The 8,474-nt window shown below is 34.7% G+C and overlaps 1 long non-coding RNA gene across 1 annotated transcript; it reads right to left on the bottom strand.

Moving 5' to 3' along the window:
- Nucleotides 1-478: 478 nt before the first annotated feature.
- On the bottom strand, nt 479-3,095 carry LOC141706291 (uncharacterized). The gene is made up of 5 exons (XR_012568750.1): nt 3,019-3,095; nt 2,719-2,921; nt 2,552-2,640; nt 1,143-1,422; nt 479-915 (listed from the first exon to the last, which is right to left on the bottom strand). It is a non-coding gene; the product is annotated as an uncharacterized LOC141706291 (long non-coding RNA).
- Nucleotides 3,096-8,474: the final 5,379 nt, after the last annotated feature.

Raw genomic sequence — 8,474 nt, 5'->3', positions numbered from 1 at the left:
CCAAAAAAGTGTTGTTAAAGGCCAAAAAAAGGCTATGGCGACTCTTTTTCGGGGTTGCAATTTTAGGCATTGCCATAGAGTTTTTTGCAACCCCGGTGACACCCTATTGCAACCTTCGTTTATCCGTTACAGAAACGTGTTATTGCAACACCAATGGGGTTACAATAGGTCTTGAAAAGTGTTATAGTAGGGTTTGGGCTATCAGTACAATATTTGTGGGCCCCACAATAGGGCCCACAAGTGGGGTATCTATACAACCTTTTTGCAACGCTTTTTAGTGTTTTTTGCAACGCTTTTTAGTGTTTTTTGCAATGCTTTTTAATGTTTTTGCAACGCTTTTTAGTGTTTTTTGCAACGCATTTTAGTGTTTTTTGCAACATTTTACACTGATTATTAGCAACATTAAAAAGACCTATTGCAACGCTTTTACAAAAAAAATGCAAGGAACTGTTTGTAAATTGGCATTCCCATAAATAAGACCATAGTCTTAAAACCAACACAATCAACCAATCTACCAACCATAATATCAGTTATCCCAAATAAACACCACTACCTTCACCATCAACATACTACCATCCTTATACCACCAATTGTCTACCAACCATAAAATAAAAGCGAAAGTTTTGACAAGTTAAAGTTACACACTTCAAAATATAAGCATCGTAGTACTGAGAAAAACAAAGTAGAACGATAATACTTCAACTTTATAGCCAAACTGTAGACTGTAGTCACGTAGGTCTAGACTGCAATTAATGGATATGAGGTAGTTTAAGGTAATCTCTTCATAAGAAGACTTCAAGGCAACCAGCTCCTTTAATCCCATCTCGACTGAAAGCATACTCTCAATATTTCCTTCTCCAGTTAGATCACCCAAGTTTTGGACATGGTTGCTTCTTCACTCTGGATTTTTTTCTCCTGCTTAGTTAGAAGATAGATTTAATGCAAGACGGTATCACATTGCAAGAATTTTTTTATATTTCTGCAATTACATAATTAATATTAACAAATCATAAGCAATATATATATATATATATAGTAAATACTTAAAAGCATGATGATCCTGATTTTTGTTAGAACTGATATAGCATTTAATTATCTTGAAGAAGTATCAAATCTTATAAATACAGACAGGAAATCGTTACCTTCCCGAGGCACAGACAGAGTGCCACATTTTATTACATTCTCATTCATAACACATTCAATTGTCGATGCATCGAGAAAGACCAACAAGGTCATTAGTTGGCATATGTATTCATGCCTATAAGATTGAAGCCGTGTATGATAGACTACATAAGCTGCAGATGGCCTTGCTCCTTTAAAATGTGAACATAATGTTTGGTGGCCCAGCACATCAATCATGCCGCTTGCATCCAAAATTAGTAAGGCCTGTAACGCATCGGCCTTCTGGCCCTTGGGATCCTTCTGCACCAGAGGTAGAAAGACTTTTAAAATTAAAAGGATTAAGATGCACACACTACATGCCACAATGCTATAAAATGATTTAATAGCATCATACAACATAACACGAAAAGGAGGCAAACATATAGACATGCCTGGGAAAAAATAGACTATGTTAGGCTATTTATAAATTAATTACATGACATACTTTTGATGGGGAGGACTTTCTAAAAGTCATGGTATAAATTTCAATTTATGTGGCCGACTAATTAAGCTACCTGCATATATCTTCAAGATGAGACAGCGCAACTGAAGTAAACTCAAAAGTATGTGGTTTGAGCAACAAGACTAGATTCGGGTATATAGTAGGCCAGGGCTTTAAATTTGTACACTCAAAGCCTCAATCGAGATTGCTAAAAGTAGTTCCACAATATTGGGTTTATATATACATCCATAACACAGATTCAAAAAACTAAACCATGTTACTTTTCTAAGAAAAATCTCAACACAGGCCACATAATCACTTGATATAAGATCAAAAAGTAAATCCATTAGGACTAAGATCGAATCTGCAATATCTTAACTGAAGATCAAATCTGCAATATCTTGGACGCACCATCTTACTGACTTAATTTTAATAAACATCAGTTTTTCTCCAAAAAAATCTGACAAATTAGATATCATTCTGGCATGAAGAAAGATTAATCAACTAAAAAAGGCCTTGAGAATCTATTGACATGTAGTTAAACAAATCTATTTGAACACTAATTATATATTAAGTCACATATGTATCACATCAAAAGATATATGTACAGAGATTAGGCTTCTTTTTAACAACTAGCTTCATATAGTGTTAAAAAACAATTATGCATAGAGGCCTCCATATTAATATACCCTTGATTCTATAAATGAACATCATACAAGACTCCAAAACACTGATGCATAGATCATGCCATAAACTAAATATGTCAACTTCAGCTTCACTCTCTGCGCATTATGTGTACTAAGCATAGGAACCACTTGTAAGACTTGCGTATCAGAATTTCGCATCTTTTGGCAACAAAAAATGATAGCCACATATAAACAAATATAATAGGTGGTGTTAAACTAATGCATCGACGAATTTAATACATAAGGCATTTATGATACTTACCCATAACCATAAGGAGCAAACATAGGTCCGGGCATGTAGGGTCTTCGTGACCGAAATCTGAAGTAAGGATTGAATGGCCTTCCTCGGAACTGCTTCATTCCAGGAACATTAGTGCAGCTTCTAATTGAATCCTTGTTCTAAGTCCAAAGAAACATATTACAGCTTACATTAATTGAATTATAGCTTCTAATTAAGCGCAAGTTGTGATCTCTGTCCTGCTACGACTTTGCAAGAAACACAATTGAATGTAGATGAGCATAAAATATGAGAAAGATAGGAGTGGTACTTACTCCCTTGTTGAGGCACTAGCAGAAAATCACCATCAGCATTGCAGAAGGCAGAATTTTGCATAGATTTGTTAGCAGCATACCTGGAATGACAAGAAAATGATATATTAAAACAAAGAAAAGATAACAACACGAGAAGGAAAGGGGTATCCAATACTAAGGACAACCCAGAATCACCACCTTCAAGCTTGAACAACTCGAAGGCCTTCCCAAACAGAATCACCACCTTGAACAACTGAGTGAAACACGAACACATTAATACGAAAAATGTGTTAGATGGAGAGGGTTCATGTATTTATATCAGCATAAAGAACCAAACACTAAAAGATTGGATGGTTCATATGTGTTGATCCTTCTTAGTATGTATGATTGCATCAGTTTCTACCAAAATACCTTTGCACTATCATGGGGTAAAATTTCATCACCAACCCAGGAAAGCAACTTCTCATTGGCAATAAAAGGAAGACTGGGCTAAGGAAAACAAGCTGCACGAGAACCATTTCGTCTTGATTTTTGTCTAAGCATGTTATAGAAAGGTAAACTTTGCTCCAACAATCCATACAGAGATGATGGAAACGGCTGAAATATAGTAAGAAGGATAATTACGGTTGAGAAAGTAAAGTATCAGAACTAGTCAAAACATAGATGTTTTTCTATGTTGTCAAGGCTAAAACTCTGAATAGATATTGACTGCAGTATGATATCATCCATGCTAGATATTGAATAAATCGCGTATGTATTAGAAGAAAAAAGAATGTGCTCATATACTGATATCTATAGTTGTGGAGAGTCGATGTTGAGATATTTATATACTGATTGTATTCAGAATATTTCAGTACATAGAGTCTCGCATATGCTAAAATAGAAAACTTAAAAATCTTACTCTTTGTCAAAGGATATTCGTTTACATCAAAATTTCTCTCATTAGCTGTTAATTTCCTCTTGTAAATGCAGAAAGAAATTTCAAGTACACCAACAATCAAAAGCATCCCACCTGTGACTGTTCCTATGACAAGACCTATGTCCTTGTGTGATGAACGGCGTCCACCGCACATACCTTTGCTGAAACAAGTACAGAAACCAACGGTTAGTTTCTTCAAAATCCCGTCTGTAGATACTTTGAAATGTTCCTTAACGGTATTATGTTCTTACTCTGTTTCAAAGTCCTGATCCGTAAAGGTTTGTCGGGACATCTTGCAAGCGGTGTTTGACCAAAACTACGACCATCTACAATGACACAAATAAAGTAGAGCTAAGCAGTCTATAAATTCACTACACAGAATATACTAACTCAAAGTTACATATAAGTATCCTGCTCAGATCAACAATTACATATTAGATAGGTAATCTAAAAAAGCTCTAATTGCATGAACTATATATTCTAGTAACTAAAAGGTTTTTATACCAACAATAATCACCTAAAAATTTCCAAATTAATTTATAAACATAGCGCCACATAGAAAAATCTCTATCAAAATCAAAACATAATTTCAAGTACAAATTATACCTCGTGCATACGAGCAAGAACCTGTTGGCACTTAAAAGCCTCTTCTTTCACACCTGCAAACCAGTCTCTTCCACAAACTTCAACACTTAAAAACATAATAAATCAACCAACCCAATTCATCACATAGAAAAACACACACAAAAACAATATACAGATAATTGTAACTAAACAGATTTATGCTTCAATAAACACAACTCAAAACCCTAATTTGAAATAAAAATACAAGCTCAATTTATGAATAATACCTGATGAAATAAGAAAACAGTAGTTCAAATCGATCGAAACCCCCAAAATTTGACCTAATTAAACTCCAATTGTAGAATCACCAAACTGGAACCCCCAATAAAAACCCTAGTAATCAGTAATTAAACCCCGGCAAAGCCTAAATCGACGCAGAAATCTTGAAGCCCGAGATGAAGACCTTGAAAACCCAAAATCTTGAGAGAGTGTGTGAGATTGTGAGAGTGATTATAAGTGAGAGTGTGTGAGTTTTTATTTTTCTAAGTGTGTGTGTGTGGAATTGTGTCTGAAAACTGCTCGTTAGTTAAAATTTCAACCCCCGCTTCTCTAAAATTTTAACTCTCCCGCCCACCAACTATTGGCCCAATTTTGTTATGAAAAAACAGCCCAACCCAACTTGTTTTTTGCTCAAATTTAAATTATTAGTTTCTCTTTTTTCTAATAAATATTATTTTAAATATTTAATTATGAGAAATAAATAAATTAAATAAAAACAATATATAAATATTTTAAAATGATATATAATATGTAATGATTTGTTAAGTTTTATAAATCAATATAATATTATAAATCACGTAACTAATATTATTAACTTCTAAAAATATATGAAATATATATTTCAATTATTATATCATTTCTATGTAAATAATTATTAATTATTTAAATTAAAAAATCATCTTTAATCATCTATGTCATTTTGGTAACACATTTTGACTATACCGCAACATCAAAAAATAGGGGTTGCGATAGACATGGGTTTAGAAGGCTATTATTACACTTTTGTTTACAACCCTAGTGTGAACGGTTGTGGAATCCAATCTATGGCGTAGTGTATATATTCACTCAGAAGGATTTGAACATGAGATAGAGAAGGTGGTTGGAGTTGATGAAATACTACGATTGTTCGACTAATTATCACTCGGGCAAAGCCAATGTGGTGGATGATGCCTTGAGCAGAAAAGAGAAGCTGAATATGGTTCAGATTGCAGAAGAGTTAGCAGAGACCTGGAAAAGATGGAGATTGAAGTCTGAGTACCAAGTGAAAGTAAGGAACAACTGTGCGATATTACCTTCCAGCCAGCATTGATGGAAAAGGTCAGAAGATGTCAAGAGGGAGTTATGGAACAAGAAATGAACACTCTAACAGGTGAAGAATTGTGTACCCAAAAGGATAATCATGGTATACTGAGATTCTCTTCCAGAATTTGGATTCCCAATGTGGCGGAACTGAAGAATGAAGTGTACATGAAGTGCACAACTCTCGGTTTTCTATCCACCCTGATAGCACTAAGATGTACCAAGATTTGAAGAAAAACTTCTGGTGGCCAGGAATGAAGAAGGATATTGCCAATTGGGTTAACAAGTGTCATGTGTGTCAGACAGTAAAAGCAGACATCAGCGGCCAAGCGGATTGTTACAACCTTTGGAGATTCCCCAGTGGAAGTGTGAAGAGATTGCAATGGATTTTAATGTGGAATTTCCAAAGACGATAGCTAATCACGACGCTATTTGGGTAATCATTGACAGATTGACAAAGTCAGCATATTTCCTTCCGATTAATGAAAGTTATTCTTTGGAGAAGCTAGTTAATCTATATTTGGATGAGATAGTGACCAAGTATGGAGTTCCTGTATCTATTGTGTCAGATCGAGACCCGAGGTTTAATTCAAGGTTTTCGACCAAGTTCTAAGAATGTCTAGGAACCAAGCTGAATATGAGTACCGCCTATCATCCTCAGACGGACGATCAAAGTGAAAGAACAATTCAGACCATAGAGGATATGTTAAGAGTTTGTGCTTTGGATTTTAAGGGAAATTGGGACGAACACTTACCTTTGATTGAGTTCTCATACAACAACAACTATCATGCCAGCATTGGAATACCGCCCTACGAAGCTTTGTATGGATGTAAGTGTAGATCACCATTGTATTGGGATGAAGTAGGAGAGAAGAAAGTATTAGGTCCTGAGCTGGTTCAGCAGACCAAAGATGCAGTGGTATTGATTCGGAAAAGGTTTGAAGCAGCCCAGGATAGGTAGAGAAAGAATGCAGATTTGCATCAGAAAGACATGAACTTTGAAGTAGGGTCATTGGTATTGCTAAAAGTATCACCCTGGAAAGGATTAGTGAGATTTGGTCAAAAAGGTAAGCTTAGCCCCAGATTTATAGGACTATTTGAGGTTTTGAAGAAAGTAGGGAAAGTTGGCTACGAAATAGCGTTGTCGCCGCAGTTGCATCACATCCATAATGTGTTCCACGTATCCATGCTGAAACCCTATATTCCTGATTCTAATCAAGTTATAGAATATTAACCGATTGAGCTTCAGCCAGATTTGTCCAATGTGGAACAACCAATCCAAATCTTAGATCGTAAAGAGCGAGTCCTTAGAAATAAGTCGATCCCCATAGTGAAAGTCCATTGGAGAAATCCTCGAGTAGAAGAGTCTACTTGGGAATTAGAGTCAGACATGCTTGATAAATATCCTCATTTGTTTAGTTAAGTCAGATTCTAGGGACATAATCTTTTTAAGTGGGGAAGGATATAACGACTCGTATATTTTGTATTATTTTAAAGTTCTAATTGTTGAATAATTAATTAAATAAATTGTGTGTACTGGTTTTGACAATATTGTGTTGTTTTATTATTTATTGTGTGATTTATTGGTGCAAAGGATTAGATTGTGTAATTAATTATTGAGTTATATTGTTGTGTTACGCTTTTAAAAGTGATTTTATTACAGTTTTAATTCCAGAAATATTTGGATTGTCTTTAAAATTGGTTTTATAATTTTATAATTTCAATAATTATTTTTAGGATTATATAAAATTGAGAAATCAATATTTCATTAATTATTTATCTTTGAATGATTTTTCTGATTGCATTTATTTGTAAAATCCGTATTTAATTCCAGAATTCTTCAAAAATCACGAAACTCTTATTTTATATAGTTTATAATATTTTGAGAATTTTAAAATTATTTTAGAAATTTTTGGGTTCAATTTCACCCGCCCCTTAATTCTTTTAATTGTTAAAAGCGGGTATAAATTGCATTTCAATTTTTTTAAAAAATTATGAAATTTATATTTTTATTAACTTCGGAATATTTAAAATATTTTAAGATTATTTTTATGATTTAACGAAATTATTTTAAAGGTGGCTCGGTTCGTTAATTTCAAAATTCGGGTAAATGTTCGGTCCCCAGGTATTCAGGGACACGTGTTAACATCTAATAAAAGATGTTAACACGCATCCATTTGAGGGACACGTGCGGGCTGCAGATTTATTCCCCCAAACATCATCTCTTCGTCTCTGTCTCTACTAATCTCTCCATCAATCTCTTCTCTTTCTCTTTGTTGTTCTTCCTTTCGTTTCTTTATTCTCTGTTCCTTTCTTGCTTTTTCGGCGTTCTTCTACGGCTTCCCTGTGTTCCGGTAATTATTTTTGGCCGCTTGTGTTCCGGTTTCCAGTCGATTTGTTCTTGCTATTATTTATGTATATACATGTGTGATTGTATATATATGTATGTGTGTGTGTGTGTGCTCGTGTGTGTGTGCGATGGTGTGTGTGTGCGCGTGGTCGGTGTTTGGCCGTGTTACTTCCTGTTTCCGGTTGTTGTCCGGATGCATGTTCCTATTCTTTTCTGTGTCTTCACATATGGCGCGTGTGAATGTGGGCTTGATTATAATATTATTTTTGTTAATTTTTTCTGCAGGAAAACTTATTTGAGTAATATTCGTGAAATAAAACATAATTTCGTACGAAAAATGTTTCGAATAATCGGTGAAATTTTTGTGTTGGAATCCCAATTATCGGGTGCCCCAAAAATTTTGCCACCGTCCGCGATGAATTTTTACGAGTGGACGGTGGACCGTGATGATCGTTATCTGAG

The sequence above is a fragment of the Apium graveolens genome, chromosome 2 (assembly GCF_009905375.1).
Source record: "Apium graveolens cultivar Ventura chromosome 2, ASM990537v1, whole genome shotgun sequence".
Lineage (NCBI taxonomy): Eukaryota > Viridiplantae > Streptophyta > Magnoliopsida > Apiales > Apiaceae > Apium > Apium graveolens.
The sequence above is the reverse complement of the archived record's forward strand: the minus strand, read 5'-3'. Positions and strand labels throughout refer to the sequence as shown.